This window comes from Hyaena hyaena, unplaced genomic scaffold (assembly GCF_003009895.1).
Source record: "Hyaena hyaena isolate Hyena2069 unplaced genomic scaffold, ASM300989v1 scaffold_464, whole genome shotgun sequence".
In the NCBI taxonomy this organism is placed as follows: Eukaryota; Metazoa; Chordata; class Mammalia; order Carnivora; family Hyaenidae; genus Hyaena; species Hyaena hyaena.
The window spans coordinates 978202-994453 of record NW_024081096.1 but is presented as its reverse complement, the minus strand read 5'-3'; the positions used below and the strand labels follow the sequence as shown (position 1 = coordinate 994453).

Sequence of the window (16252 nt, the reverse complement as noted above, 5' to 3'; positions counted from 1 at the left end):
TCCTACCAGCAATATGTGAGAATTCTGGTTCCATTACATCCTTGCCAGCACTTGAGAGAGTAGGTCTTTTTAATTACAGACTTTATGATAAGCATGTAGTGAAAACTCATTGTCATTTAAATTGGCATTTCTCTAATGCCTAAATGATGCTGCTCTGGGTTTTTTTTTTTCCCCCATGTGGTTCCTTGCCATCCATAGGCCTCCTCCTCATGCCTGTTAAGCCTTTTACCCATTTTTATTGGGTTGCTTTCCTCTTTTCGAGTTCTGTTATCAATGGATATTAACATTTAACATATTAACATTCTCTCCTTTTGACAGAAGATCTAGAACTAAGAGAAAATTAGCTATTTAAATTTCTGGATTAACAGGGAAAAATAATAGGTAATCTTCAAATTATTTAGTACCTACTGTGTTCTTCATGCGGTCTTCACTGTATTCCTTTCTAGCCTGGGCGATGACTCACATGAGTATATACAGCTTTTTTTGGGGGGGGGGGGGACTGTGGTTCTATAATTGTGTGTTTGATTGAATGATGCAGGTAAGATCTGTTACCAAAGATTAGAAAAGAAAGAGTTCTATATGAGCTGGAATAGCTAAGGAAAGCGTCATAAAGGAGGTGAGATTTCAGAAACCATTTGAAGATTGGTGATGTTTGGTGAGGAGTAGAGATGTATTAGAGGGTAAGCAACAGCACAGGTCAGGTATGTGGACAGAGGAAATGAAGCCCCCTTGGGTTGGTTTAATGGTATTTAGGGAAAACTAGATTGGAGAAAGCTGAGAGTGCCAAAAAGAAGTGTTTGGCACTTTTAACATAATTCAGTCTTTTAACCTGGAAATGACTTAAAAGGATAGTTAGGAAAATCTGATGGAGATAAGAAATAATGAGTGAAACAATAGAAACAGTTGAAAGGCTATTGTTTTGGTAATTCAGGCCTACGGGATAAGTGCCTGAGTGGTTGGGATGGTGGGCAGGGGCTGGGAGTTCAGAGTGTGAAGGAAGAAATAATTGAATGCCAGATCATCTGACCATATGTGCTAACAGCCCCACAAGAAGTAGATTGCCACAGGGTATAAGGAACAAAAATAGTAATGAGGAAATTTAAACATAATTATTTCTGTAAGAGAAAAGAAGTGAAATAATTTTATTTGGATGAAGGTAAAACCTGATAATTTCAATACCAAAATAGAATACTTTATATTAGACTGTGGAGGAAAAAAAAAATACCCCTGGGAAATGGAAACAGGAAGAGCTGACTCCTAGTTCCACAAAGTTGGAAAGCAAGCTGGTAAAAGATAATATAAGTGAATCGGAAATCCTGATGTATGGATTTCAGAGGCGCACACAGGTATTTTAATGAGCAGACTCCTAGCTCCTTCGGAAGCCCATTTGTTGTGTCCCCAAGAAACTGCTGTCCGAATTAACAGGCCTCCTTCTGAAACTGAGCACATGCTTATTTTCCACCATCACATGCTACAGTCCGTATTTACTTAATAAATATTTCTCTGATAAGTTGAGAAGAGATTCCAAGGGCAGAGTTTGGGAGTGTAGAGATTTCATGGGAGCAGATCTCCTCAATTTGCTCCAATTTGGATTCTTAACTGTATTTTTGAAATGCAGATTCTATTCAGAGCAGCTTTTGTTCTTGGAAACTACAGTATGATGGAAGAATATATGGTCATTGAATACAAAGTATTTTTTCTTGGTTTCTCCACTATTTTCAGACTCAACTAAGGTAAATGTGCAAATGAGGTATTCCTTTGAGACTTCTGGAAGCATTGGAGTTTTCTGTATGTGGTAGAAATATGATAATTTTGTTGACATATACCCTGTATTTTAGAGTTGGTTGCTATGATTCAGGTGCAAACAGCACTTTTTCCCCATCCTAAATACTGTTTTTGAGCAAACTGAAGAAACTGACAGATGGGTAGAGTAAGGGAAGGAGAGGTTATAAGCATGGTAACCTTGCATAGTGAAAACCTAGATCTGAGAGCTCTTATATTTATAGAACTTTTTAAGTTTTATTTTTTTTAGGTTTTAGGGAGAGAGAGCCCAAGCAGGGGAGAGGGATAGAGAGAGAGAGAAAGAGAGAATCTCAGGCAGGCTCCTAACATGGGACTCAATCTCACAACCCTGGGATCATGACCTGAGATGAAATCAAGAGTTGGACATTGAACCAACTGAGCCACCCAAGCACCCCTATTTATATAACTTCTGAAACTGCTCCATGGGAGGGTCATAGGTGTCCATTAGCAGGTACCCCTTATTTTTGAGCCAATGCTTATTTAAAAAGCCAAAGATTTTTATGATAGAGTATACTTGTGTCAACTGTGCATTCGTTAAAGGATGCATTTGTTGCGAATACCTGAGAGTGGAAGAAGTTTAAAAAAAAAAATCTAACTGTGAAATGTGGCCTAGCCTTTGTGATTTCAGAACACTGAGGCAATATGCTTTTTAAAACTTTAATTCTTTTCAGCTTTTACTATAGCAGAAATCATCAAGTCTACTATCATGAGGGTTTTAAGGAAAATAGACATAAAGCAATTAATGTTGTTTTAATGGGGAAAATGACTAAATTTCTGTGAATGTGTCAGAGTCCATATACAGTTTGTCCCCTCCACATATGTAACAGATCCTAAGCATGTCAACCTCAGTTATTCAGGGGTTTTAATCAATGAAGAATGCTAAAAGATTGCTTGTCATGCTATGTTTAGTGTTGATGCCTCGGTTACTTGGTTTTAAAAGGGGGTGCTCTTCCCTGGTCCTTAGCCAAGAGAGGGAAGAGAGATGGTTACAAGACAGAACAGAAGACCTAGAGATTTTTCAAAGAGGAACGCACTGGCACCTATAAATAACTAATATCAATTCTATTTATTGAACTCCCCGGAATCTATAACAAACAACACTGCACGTTAAAGGCACTTAATCTGAAAAAGTTCCGGAGAGGGATGGTGGTGATGGCTGCACAACACTGTGAATGCACTTAATGCCACTGAACTGTTTTTAAAACTGGTTAAGAGTAAATTCTGTATATGTACACTTTATCACAAATAGAGTAGTACTTCATCTGGACAGAAGTGGAAGTGCCTTGCATTGATGAAGTTTGGCATAGAATCAAAGATACGGAGGTGTACTGAAAGTCCACCGTGTGAGCCCCTTAGAGCAGAGAATAAAGCAAGGACCATGTTATTCTTAGCTTTGAATCTTCTGCACTACTAAGTACAGTATCCTCTATGGACTGCATTCAGTACTCATTTTCATTCAATAAGCATTTATTAAGCACTTGAGTCTGCCAAAGCATAATCCTGGGTGTGTGGTCAGAGTAAAAATGAGAAATTCCTCATGCTTTAGGACACCCAGTCAAGATACATCCAAGATCCCATTACAAAGTAGATTGTGGCAAGTGGTTTGTCTGGAGGCGGCAAACAGTGTTTTGAGCACATGGGGAGGGAATACTTCGGAATTAAATATTAATTTCATTAATAAAATTGTATGATGGTCATAAGTGAGTTTCGTGTAATAAATCAGAAGTCTTGGTTTGTAAACAGCACAGGAAACCATCTCTGACTAGCTTCAAGAAAATGGAATCTCTTGGCTCACAAAATGGGAGAAGTTCAAGGGGTAAACCTCAGGCTTGGCTAGATCCCAGGTTTCAGATGGTGGTGTCATAAGTTTCCCTATTTCTCCATCTATTGCAGCTTTTCTCTTTTCACTCAACTTTGCTTTTTGAGGTATGGCCAAATTCAATCTGGGCTTGCATTTTCATTAGTTTTTGATCCCGGTGAAAGGATCAGCCCTTTTCTTGATGGATTCTGATTGGCCTGGCGTGGGTCTCACCACCAACCTGGAGCAGAGATAGTTTGTGTGTGCACATATATGTGGGAGGGGAAGGGTGCTTGGCCTCACCTGTGCAGTGGGCCCAGGAAGATGGTTCTCTAGTGTTCTGGGCAAACAAAAACTGTACTCTGTCAGTAATTTCAAAACTGAACATATAGTCAGTTATTAGTTATTCTGTAGTTAGAAACATTTTAACTACTATGCTTGACTCTAAGTATTATCATTATTGAAGTAGACTATCTAGTAGTATTGAGAACTTGTGGAGGATGGAAAGTTGATGATTGGAAAGGCTAATATGACTTTTTTGTAGAAGAAGAGATCTGATAGTCTCTTTTGTAGAGTACATTTATAGATACCTTAATGATGATAAAATTTAGTAGTAATCAGTTGTATTGCAAGAGTACATTGCAGATTCAGCCCCATTTTCTGATATATACGATGAAGAATCAGCTTTAATGTAACTCCAAAAGGCTTATTAAATTGACCCCATTAATATGGGGCCCCTAGACCATCCGCAGCTGGTCATCATTGCCTACCTAAGAGCACCTAAGAAGTGTCTGTCTTTTATATTATTTTCTTTGGTCTATTGATTGAGAGCCTCTGCAGTTCTTGGTGCAAATGATATGTTCTTAGTGTGGGAGGATTACTAATGAAATGAACTTCTACCTACTCACCAGTACAAATATGTGCACACTTATACACAACATTTTGCATATGGTTTCAGAAGATTCAAGCACCATTGTATGAACCCCCAGCTTCAAGTTAAGAACTACTTCTCTTGGTCATTGTTAAAATATAATTATATAACAATAGAAAGAGAACCGTAGTGATCAACTACCAAGAGAACTTTTGTAGTTGAAAATGCAGTTTGAATTGTTTGTTTGCCAGTAGTGCTAGGTTGTATGTTCAGTCACAACATCTCCTAACACGTGGTAAATACTTATGCAAGATGGCTATTTGAGCAAAAGAATCCCATGAAAGGGGTGCCTGGGTGGCTCATGTAGTTGGTTAAGCATCTGACTTTTTGGCTCAGGTTACGATCACACAGTTTGTAAGTTCAAGCCCTGTTTCGGGCTCTGTGCTGACAGCTTGGAGCCTGAAGCCTGCTCAGATGCTGTGTCTTCCTCTCTTGCTGCCCCTTCCCTGCTCACGCTCTGTCTCTCCAGAAATAAACAAACATTAAAAAAAGAAAAATGAATCCCACGAAATACAGAGTGCTGAGTGGCCCATATAAACTGGCCAGTGTTATCAGTTGATCTGATTAGCTGATATCTGATAAGTTGAAAAGATAAAAATCAATAAGCTGGTAGATATTATAGGTACAGGTAGCATCTTTTGGGAAAAGTATAATCAGAAGCCAGAGTGGTCTTAGTACATTGGAGAAAGTGTAACAAATGAACGTATAGGAGAATAGTGGTAGATAGGAAGGCCAGCATTGAGAACATGCTTCTGCTTCTTTTAGGCAAGTTACTTAACCCTCTCTATCAGTGAGTTTCCACATCTTTAAAATAGTGACAATAATAGTCCTTACCCTATGGCTATTGGGAAATTTATCTGAGCTAGTCCATGTAAAGTGTTGGCATATAATGACTGGTCCATGAAAATAAAATATTAGTTCTTATTATTGTTGATTTCTGTTATTTGTTAGTCTCAATTAGAATTGAAATAGAGGAATAGGAACAAATAGGAACTACATGGGTAAATAATTGCTCCTAAAAAAGTATGACCTAAGAGATTCCATTGTGAAAAGAATTAGCAATGTAGATTTAATAAATTCAACCACAAAACTAACATTATTATAGAGAGAGGAAATCCTTCCAGTTCTTTGTGCCCTCATGAGATCCTTAATTGAGAACTCTATTCTTTTCTGAATTCCAAAAATAGAGATGATTATGAAGATAGTTTAGGGATTCTCAACTCTTTTTTAGAGCAATACAAATGAAGATTAATATTCACATGTATCACAAACTCAGTGGCAGATTTGATTTAAAAGCCTTGTGTGGGTATGTGTGTGTGGGCAGTAAAGCAAATAGCACCATGAGCTTTTTGTTTTTGTGGTATTCATAAGAAATCAATACTCTGCATGAAAGTATTATTCACTAAGAATTGCTTATTATGGGCTGTTGCATAGGAATATGGGCTGCATGGTAATACACAGTAATGGCTTTAACTTCCAGACCTTCTCCTGCTTGTGAAAACACGAGAATGCAAACAGGTGAGTGGCTTTACTGTGGGAAGAATTGTGAACATGTTTTGTGGTTCTGTTTTGAAAGTGATTTACGAATATCAGTATCATCATCATTGTTATTATTAACAAATTACTTGTCACACCGTTCACAACTGATCATGGCCTATTATATACTACTCTGGTTTAGAGGATACCCTGAGATATCAGTAAAAACAGCCAGACCCTTTCTCCTCCTCTACACCATTAAAATCACTGTGTTATAATGCTATTCAAATATAAGTACCACTGGGGCCCTGGGTGGCTCAGTTGGTTAAGCGCCTGACCCGCTCAGGTCGTGATCTCAGGGTTCATGAGTTCCAGCCCTGCATTGGGCTCTGTGCTGTAAGCTTCAGATTCTCTCCCCCTCATCCCCCACCTCTCTACCCTTCCTCTTCTCGTGTGCTCTCTGTATCTCTCAAAAATAATAACTAAACATTAAGAAAAAAAGAACTGTTAAGCCTGTGATACTAAATATATAGTTGCTTTTTCCTTCAGACAACAGAATAAAACAAGAAGCAGCCCTGTTAGGGATTTAGATCACCTATGAAAAATCTGCTGACTTTTTATATTGAACGTTGGGCTAGAATTATTGTTCAGGGAAGTCCTGTGACAGCCTTAGCTCTGTGGGTTTTTAAAGGTAAGAATGATCTTCATGTTTGAGATGTTTTTGATGTGGCTGTAACCAGAATAGAAGTATCTTAGATTATGGCATTTCCTCACATTAAGTAATTCTGTTGTAATAATTCAGCATATGTTGTTGTCTAGACTTAAATCTACATAAGAATAAAAAACATATTATGTAAAACCTATAGTATCAAATCTTTACAGTTCCACTGTGCTTAAGGTTTAACGCCAACAGCATCACCAGATAATTTCCAGATGGCTTAAAGAGAACCTCGGTCAAGGAACATTTAGTTGAATGCATATCTGACTCCAGGATAGAGAAGTGCTTTCTAAGACTATAGGGGAAGAAGAAAGTACACACACATAAACTAAAACTCTTGACTGTGTAAAAATTCTAGATGCCTCTATGGCAAGTAAAATTAAGACAAAGACCGGAGATTGTGATTAGGTTAACTCTATTAAGAGCTAATACAAATCAATAAGAAGACCATGAAGACTTCCAGTAGGGGCGGGGGAAAAAACAGGCAAAGAATGTGAATCAGCAGGGATTATCAAAAAGATAATACAGATGGAGTATTTGAACTTCTAAACTGTTCAGTCATTCTAGTAAATAGAGACAAATGTAAGCTACAGATAGCAGTTTTCATCTATCAGATTTTCAGAGAGGAGAACAATGGATGGGTGGATGGTGGCGCTTTGGAAAGTGGGGAGTTTAAATAAAGAGACAAGTCATTTGACAGCATATACCATCAGAAGTAGTATAATAAAGTTCTGAAGCATGAACTCTTCAGCCAAATGGATCTGAGCTTTACCACTTACTAGCTGTGTGACCTTGAGCAAGTTACTTCACCTCTTTGTGCCCCAGGTTTTCCCACTGTAAAATGGAGAACAATAATAGAATTTACCAACTGTTATAAGGGCTCATTGAGTTAGTATATGTAAACTGCTTAGAAAAGTACTGGGCCTGCAGTAATCCCTACATAAGTATTATTTGCTTTATCATCATCATTATTATTATCATTGTATATACCTCATAAAGTTCAGTTTCTAGGACTGTATCATAAGGAAATTATACATGTGGACAAAGATTTGTATATAATGGTATTAATTTTAGCGTAACTGATAAAATTTTAAATAGCTTTTTTATCAGGGTGTCTGGGTGGCTCAGTTGGTGAGGCGTCTGACTCTTGATTTCAGCTCAGGTCATGATCTTCCAGTTCATGAGTTCGAGCCTTGCATTGGGCTCTGTGCTATCATGTGGTCTGTTTGGGATTCTGTCTCTCTCTTTCTCTTTCTGCCCCTCCCTGGTTCTCTCTTTCTCTCTGTCTCAAAATATATTTATTTAGAAGCTTAAAAGATAGCTGTTTTTCAATCGATTGATAAAATTTATTTTTAATAATGTGTAATACCTGAAGTCATTTCTGTAGAGAAAATTTAATAACGTGAGGAGTCATTAAAATCTAATTTTCTTTTAACATTATATATGCCACTACATCTACAGAATTTGTGTGTGCATATTTATGTGTGTGGGTATTTTATTCTCCGTGGAAATGAATGTATATATTTTGTTCTTAATGGACTGGAAATTGCCTAAAAATCATTAGTGGTTATCCCCAAATAATAGGATTACTGCTCTTAATTTTTCTTTCTTGTATTTACCAAAGTTTTTTTAGTAAGACTGTATTATATCTACTGCAATAAATTATTAAAAGAGCACCAGCAATGACTGGAGTATAAGAACACGATCATCTTTGCCTCCAGGTGGCACTACCATTTTCACAGAGAAGTAAAGAATTCTGGGTTGAAGTGCATTTGGAATCTGTGCTTGTAGGTTATGTTTGTCTTGCTTTCTAGACCAGTCTGGAAGACCTGGGTAGGTGTAGAGGGAGGAATGTGTAGGCCTGTACCTGCCTCTCAGAATATTGCTTTGCCTGTTGGGAGGTTCTGCCTGCTTCTAGATTCTTTAAAGTTGTAGGACCATTTGTTGTAACATGTATTAAAACTATCTGAGAGTTAAATTAAATTGTTCTGTTTATAATTATCTGAATAAGCACGCATGATGAATAAAGCAAGAGTTTCATAATTTAGTTTATTTCCTAAGCTAATAAAGGAACTTAAGAGCTGTGTGGGCAGAGTAAAAATAGTGCATAAAAAAGATCCATTATCCTCACATTTACTTCTCTTCTCCCTTAATGATCTTTCTTTCCTTTTGTTCTACCATGTTTTATCAGGCTGAAATCTGACCCTTTCAATTCCTGTGATTGTGTAAGAGTGGTTCTTTGAGATACTTCGATTAGATGGACAACCTTTCAATTTTTCTTTAACTATTTAAGTTAAATAGTTCTCACTGTTCTCACTGCACTGTTCTCTGCATTGTTCTCACATAACGATCCTTTACCTTAATGATAGGAAGAGAAGTTAAATGTGAACAAACAGGAAGGATTTTATTATTTGATATTGGGTGGGTCTTTGGAAATTTTGCAAGCCTAATAGATTTTATTTATTTATTTTTTGGTGGGCTAATCTGTTGCCAAGTATTTAAAGATTGACTTTTATGTGTAATATGAAATTTTTATTTAAAAAATGCCTAACATTGGGGCACCTGGGTGTCTCAGTTGGTTAAGCGTCTGGCTTTGGCTCAGGTCATGATCTCACCGTTCGTGGGTTTGAGCCCCGTATTGGGCTCTGTGCTGACAGCTAGCTCAGAGCCTGGAGCCTGTTTCAGATTCTGTATCTCCTTCTCTCTCTGACCCTCCCCTGTTCATGCTGTCTCTCTCTCTCTCTCTCTCTCTTTCTCTCTCTCTCTCAGAAATAAATAAAACATAAAATAATTTTTTAAAAATGCCTAACATTGTTAATAATGTTACAGTTTGGAACTGGTCTGCTGACCAGGTATATTAATTGAGCATATGATGACCATGTAAATTGTGCCTTGTCTAGATTTATATTTATAGTTATTCTGTTGTTATTCCTAAGTTATATTTCTTTATAGTAAAAAATAAATTTTTCATTAAGCAAACTAAAGACAAATAACTTATATGTATTTTTCTTCCAGAAGTTCTCATGTTTAACATCAGTAAATATGACAGATTATCTGCCAGAAGACCTTCATGTATTTAAGTTTGACCAACTGGTAATAATTTTATTGGGTGTATTTTTCAAAAGCGGCATGAAGCTCAGAATGGAATTAGTTAAGGAAGGTGGCAGTCAAGGTAGATTACTGTTATTTCCTAGGAAGCTGAATCAGTTGAACCAAAACGAGGCTAAATTGTCTAGACAGGGGTTAGGAATTTTCTCTCAATGCCTTATTTGTCCTTTTCTTTATTGTTTTTTTTTTTTTTTTTAATTTTTTTAATTTTTTTTTTATTTCTAGGAGAGAGAGAGAGAGAGACAGCATGAGCAGGGGAGGGTCAGAGAGAGAGGGAGTCACAGACTGAAACAGGCTCCAGGCTCTGAGCTGGCAGTCAGCACAGAGCCCGACGCGGGGCTCGAACCCACGAACCGCGAGATCATGACCTAAGCGAAAGTCGGACGCCTAACCGACTAAGCCACCCAGGTGCCCCTGTCCTTTTCTTTATTGTTTTTAAAATCAAATTGCCAAAGGCAAAAATAATATCCATAGTTTGTCACCCAGAGTTAACAAGTTAATTTGTCATTTGTTTCAGATCTTTATTTAAATGTGACACAAAATACTGCAGATGAACTTCAAGTCCCATTTGAATCCCTTCTCTGCCTTTCCCTCACTCTGTTTTTACACCGGGGAAGTCAAGAATGTCCTGTGTATCCTCTGCCCATGTTTTTATCCTACACATGTATATGTATATGCACATATTTAACAATTTTAAAGAAATGGAATCTTAGCCTTGTAAAACACTGAGCAAGTTTTGAGTTCTCTGTGTGATGCATTTAGATCTAGTTCATTCCACTTTAATTTCTTTACAGAATTTTGTTGCTTCTCTGGTTCCATACTGGTGGACATTGAGGTTGTTTCCAATTTTATTACTAATAAAAATAGTGCTGCAAAGACCAATTTTATAAATGTCTCCTTATATAAATGAGTAGAGATTTCTCTAGGATGTATAATTAGAATTTCTGGGTAAGGGAGAATGTATGTATTTTAAGTTTTGCCAAGTTTTGTGTGGTGCTGGGCAATATATTTGTACTGATTTACTTTGTCAACAGCATGTGTGAATTCCTGGTGTCCTCAGGTCCTTGCTGACCTCACTTTGTATTATGAGTGAATCTCCTTGTTACTAGTGAAGTTGGACTTATTTTCATAGGTTTATGAGACCAGGTTTCCTCTTCTGTAAATTGTTATTCACATCCTGTTTACCCAGATTTCTTTTGGCTTGTATTCTATTTATCGATTTATAAAAACAATCCATACACTAAATCTTTGGTTATGTGAGTTGAAAATATGTTCTCCCAACCTATGGCCTATCCTTTAACCTTGTTATGGTATTTTTTTAAATTATTCAAATTTTGTTGTGAAGTTTCAGTTTTTTTAAATGTTCATTTATTTATTTTGAGAGAGAAAGTGTGAGCAAAGAAGGGGCGGAGAGAGGGAGAGAGGGAGAGAGATAATCCCAAGCAGGCTCTGCTTTGGTTTTGAAGTTCAAATATTTGTGAAAATAATATGCTGGTGTAAGAAGATGCTGGTGTAAGAAGATGAAAGAGAGGAAACTTCTCATGTTGATGATCCCACTTACTCAGTTTAGATTTAGATTATTATCTTAAATGCCTTTGGAAATAAATACAAATCTACACAGACTGAAAAAGCTCAAATGACATAAATTTGAACTCTGTACTCTCAATAGCATTTGCCACCTGAAGTGTGGCAGAAGCACTCTGTGGTCTTTTGGGGAGGATCCCTGGATGGGACATGGATATTCACAGTGGTGTGGTCTGGGTCAGAGAGGGGGCCTTCATCAACAGATTCAAAGATGAAAATTACACATTTTTAGAAACTGTAAGTAAGAAAAAGAATGTTCATGAGACTGGAAAGTGCTGGCAGTTGAGTTTTTGAAGCCACAGTTGGTGTTGCCATTATAAGGCTCTCAGACAAACCCTATTTTTTCTTCCTAAGAAAGGAAGGAACATTTTTTTTTACCCTTTCTCTACTCCTCTTGCTTCTGCCTCTTTCTTCAATTTAAATTACCAATAGACGCTGCCTGAATCTGAATCCCCAAACCGTGACTACTTAGCCAAGAAAGTAGTTCGAATTCCAGCTTGATCTTTTTTTATTTCACTTACGTATTCTAGCACAATTTCAGTCTTCTTAAACGTAACTGATTTAAACTGTACTTTTAGGAATGTCAGTGCCTAGAAAATAAGTTATTAAATGTAAAGGATTCACTGCTTCCTTAGCAGTAAGCAAGGCATTGTTGCACCCACCCCTCCCTGCAGAGAAGAAAGCCCATTGGTGGATATATCGGCAGCCGTTTGCAGCAGTGGTCAACTTGGCTTCATTACTGCCCATGGGCCAGTCTTAGCTGCCCTGTGCTTTCCAAGCATTAGCCTTTGAGGCAACTGTCTAGGAGGCAGGTGTGCTAAGTCCTGCTTTGCTGATAGGGAACTGGATGCTTCTAAGTGGCTGAGTAACTTTTTCTAGATCATGCACTTAGTGAATGCTGAACCGGGCTTACAACCTGGCCTTTACAGACTCTGAAAACCTTTTCTTAGCAATACTGTTGCCTTCATTACAATGAGCAGTGGTTTCATAATTTTATGACTTTGTGTCTTGGAATGATAGGATTTTTATATTCTTGAGTAGAAGAAGAGGAGTTGTGAGGTTTCTTTATCATGCTGTGTACCTGCAGAGGAGGTGAGGGAAAAGAGAATATTTATTTTAGCGACACTGGAGACTAAAGTTTGCTTGTCTAGTAGTTAATGTTAGAGCCTGTCCTGGATGTATATGCAGATGGTACCCTACATAAGTGTCTTGGGATGTGACAGTGTCTGAAGACAACATAAAGTAGGACCACACTGTCCAGAATGTGTGAGAATGAGCCTGAGTAGCACTATGCTGAGTTGAGGGAAAAGAAGCAAAGAGAAAAAACAGGTTGTGTAAGAATATGTATTATGTGATTCCATTTGCATACAAATTTAAAAGCACATAGAATATGTCCTTTTATTGTTTATATGTGTGTATAATGGAAGTATAAAAATATGGAGGAAAGATATCAACCAAACTTGCTTCCAGTTTTCTGTATTTTAATTTTTTTTTCATTCAAATATCCACCATGACAAAAGGTGGCCATAAGCCAGGGGGATTTGCTGCTAATTACTGTGCTTCTAAACAAAAATATTTCGGAACCTAGAACTAAATGGTTTCTTTAATCCTTTGTTTGAGCCATTGAAAAGACAAGCCTGATGCAACCAGCCAAAAGTAGCTCTTCTTGACAGAACTAAAAATGTGTTAGTTGGGTGTGGCAAGAAACTGTTGTGTTAGGACCCCCAGATTGTATAAGGTGACACCAACTTGAGAGTTGGAATATCTGAGGCTTCTTTGTAGGCTTGGGTTTGGTTTGTGTCCTTGGTAGCTCTGTGTGTTCTGTATGTCTGCGAATTCTGACAGACATCTATAAAGCATGCCTTGTTACCACTCCTGGCCAAATGGTATGTGACTCTACTGTGCTCTGTGGGCATCTACATAACAGAAGTACAACCTCTCAGGTATTCTAGGTAAATAAGTCTGAATGGCCAGTGTACGAGTACTCAGTGCTTGGAGTTACTTTTTTCTCCTCACAGTCTAAGATGTCCAAGGAAACTCACAGGTAAGAAAAATAATTTCTTGGAGACACCCTGGTCCTTTGAAATATAGCAAAAGGTCTCATGCAGGTACATCACAGGACACTAACTTGTATTTTAATTTTATTTCTGTATCTTAAATTTTGATTTATGCTTCTGCAATTAAACTAAAATGTGGTGTTAACAGGTCTCTGAATTTAGTCTCTATAAATTTGAAGCCCATAAACTCCTGTTATTGCTCAATTAAAGGGGAATATGCTATGAACTGAGGAATTGAGAGAAGCTGATTTGTTATCTTTTGGAGCATGGTCTGGTTTCTTGGAGCCTTCTGTGTTCATTCCTCATTTTGAGAGTAGACTTTTATTTAAAACTTTATTAATAGATAATTTAAGCACTGTTTCATTTATTGGAAGTACAGATGACCTGATTTGGAATAGTATGGGCAAGAAGCAGCAGCTGGTTTGAGATGAGCTTAGTTCAGAAAGCAATTTGGTTACTACTTAGTATTTCATAATAACAGGAAATTCACACATATGATTATTAGCATATTTTCTAAAACTTCAGACATATTTTTGAAGGACAGTCTATCAGTTGAAATGAATGAATATAAGTTGTTATTTAAAGAGTTTTCTTTAGGACACCGGGGTGGTTCATTTGGTTAAGCATCTGATCTTGATTTTGGCTCAGGTCATATCTCCCAGCTTATGAGTCTAAGACCCACACTGGGCTCTGTGCTGACAGACTCTCTGCTTGGGACTGACTTTCTCTCTCACCCTCCCCCATTTGTGCTCTCTCTCTCAAAATAAATCAACATTAAAAAAATATTTTCTTTTACATTAAAAATGAAATAGCCTTTTAGAAGTACCTAAATTTTGGGGTGCCTGCCTGGCTCAGTTGGTTGGATCTGACTCATGATTTCCACTCAGGTCATGATCTCACAGTTCATGAGTTCAAGTCCTGCATCAGGCTCTGCTCAGTCTACTTGGGATTCTCTCTCCCTCCCTCTCTGTCTGTTTCTCCCCTGCTTGTGTTCTCTCTGTCTCTCAAAATAAATAAAAACTTAAAATAAAAAAAGTACCTACATATTGATGTGGCTTTTACTTAATGGTTTTTGTTTTTGTATTTTTATAAAACATTATATATAATGGTAGTTTTTGGAACTTATGTAGAGGTTTTTACAATATATGATAGTTTAAAGGACTTTAAAGACAGGTCATTTAGACTCATCACATCGTACTTTGTGATGATAAGGGTTCTCTTAAACCCTCCATTATGTATAGGGGATCGTTTAGTAAAGACAAAGTATGTTTTTCCTAAAGTCCTGAGGAAAAGCACTGGTAAAAACAGAATTTAGGGGAGTGGGGGTGGGAGAAATGGGTACGGTTTGTGTCAGAAGACACAAACATCCAATTAAATAAGTCATGGGATGGGATGATGACTGTAGTTCATGATATCGTATTGCATATTTTAAAGTTGCTAAGAGAGTAAATCTTAAAGGTTCTTATCACAGAAAACATTTTGTAATTGTAAGGTGATGGATGTTAACTAGACTTTTGTGATAGTCATTTCACAGCATATACCAATAACGAATTATTATGTTGTATACCTGAAACAAATATGAGGTTGTATATAAATTATACCTCAATGAAAAAGCCCCAGCATTTAGGACTAAGTAAATTACTTGCCTTGGGACATTTTACGGTGAACTTATGTAAGACATGATAGTTAAGAGGACCACCGAGGTAATTACATAAAATCATGTAATCAAATAAAATTTAGAAAATCAAAGACACATCATGTAAAATCAAATTTTTACATGACATTTAAATATAAATGTGGTTATATTTCAATTTTAGTAATGTGTTTCCAATTTTCAGCATCTTATTAAATAGCAATCTCAAGTCACAAAATCCTAATCTAGAAAGTGACTTCTTGACTTAATTAAGGATAATTCTGTAGGTAATTCTGTGGAAAATAAAAATCAAATTTAAAATACACATATTATAACTGGAGAAAAGTTCCATCAGAAATGATGAGGTGTAGGTTTATAAGTTTTGACAAAAACAAAATTGTGGTGTAAAGATATGGCCTAAGTCTTCTAGTGGATAAATACTTGGGAGTGTATGGATCTTCCTGAAGATGGCAACGCATGGGTTTCTGAAATCAGCTTCTGAATAGTTCATGGCTCCTGATAAGGACACACGTGAAGAATTTTTGTAGAGAAAGAAAAGTATAGTTCTGGGATGTTTTATCTTGCTTAATATCAAAGAAATAGAAATTAAGACAATAAGAACCTATTGGTTGCTTTCTATATTGACAAATTTTAGAAACGAGTTATGGTTTTTGGTGTTACCTGGGTGGCTCAGTTGGACTGTGTGTTGGACTTTGGCTCAGTTCATGATCTCACAGTTTATGGGTTCGAGCCCCATGTCAGGCTGCACGCTGACAATGTGTAGTCTGCCTCTCTTCCTCTTTCTCTGCCCCAGCCCCACTCACATTTTCTCTCTTTCTCTCAAGAATAAATAAACTTTAAGAAAGTTACTTTTTTTTTTAAGTAAAAGATATATGTATGCTTCTAACGAGAGCACAGAAGAGGGACAAAGGGCCTTTTCTTGAGGACACTTTGGCAGCATGTTAGTGGCCTTATTCCTTTGCCTTTTGATCCAGTATCTCTACTTTAGGAAACTATCCTGAGAGAATAATGAGAAATGTGGACATTTACAAAGATTTATCACAGTGTTAGCAGGATGTAGGTTTAAAACAACAACTAATAGGTGAATTATGAAACAAAGTTTGGTATATTCCTATTATATGGG

The 16252-nt window shown here is 37.0% G+C and overlaps 1 protein-coding gene across 2 annotated transcripts in view; it reads left to right on the top strand.

The window, feature by feature from the left end:
* Nucleotides 1-16252, top strand: part of NR3C2 (nuclear receptor subfamily 3 group C member 2) — a 344127-nt gene that overhangs the window by 18900 nt on the left and 308975 nt on the right. The gene's annotated exons all lie outside the window — the stretch shown is intronic.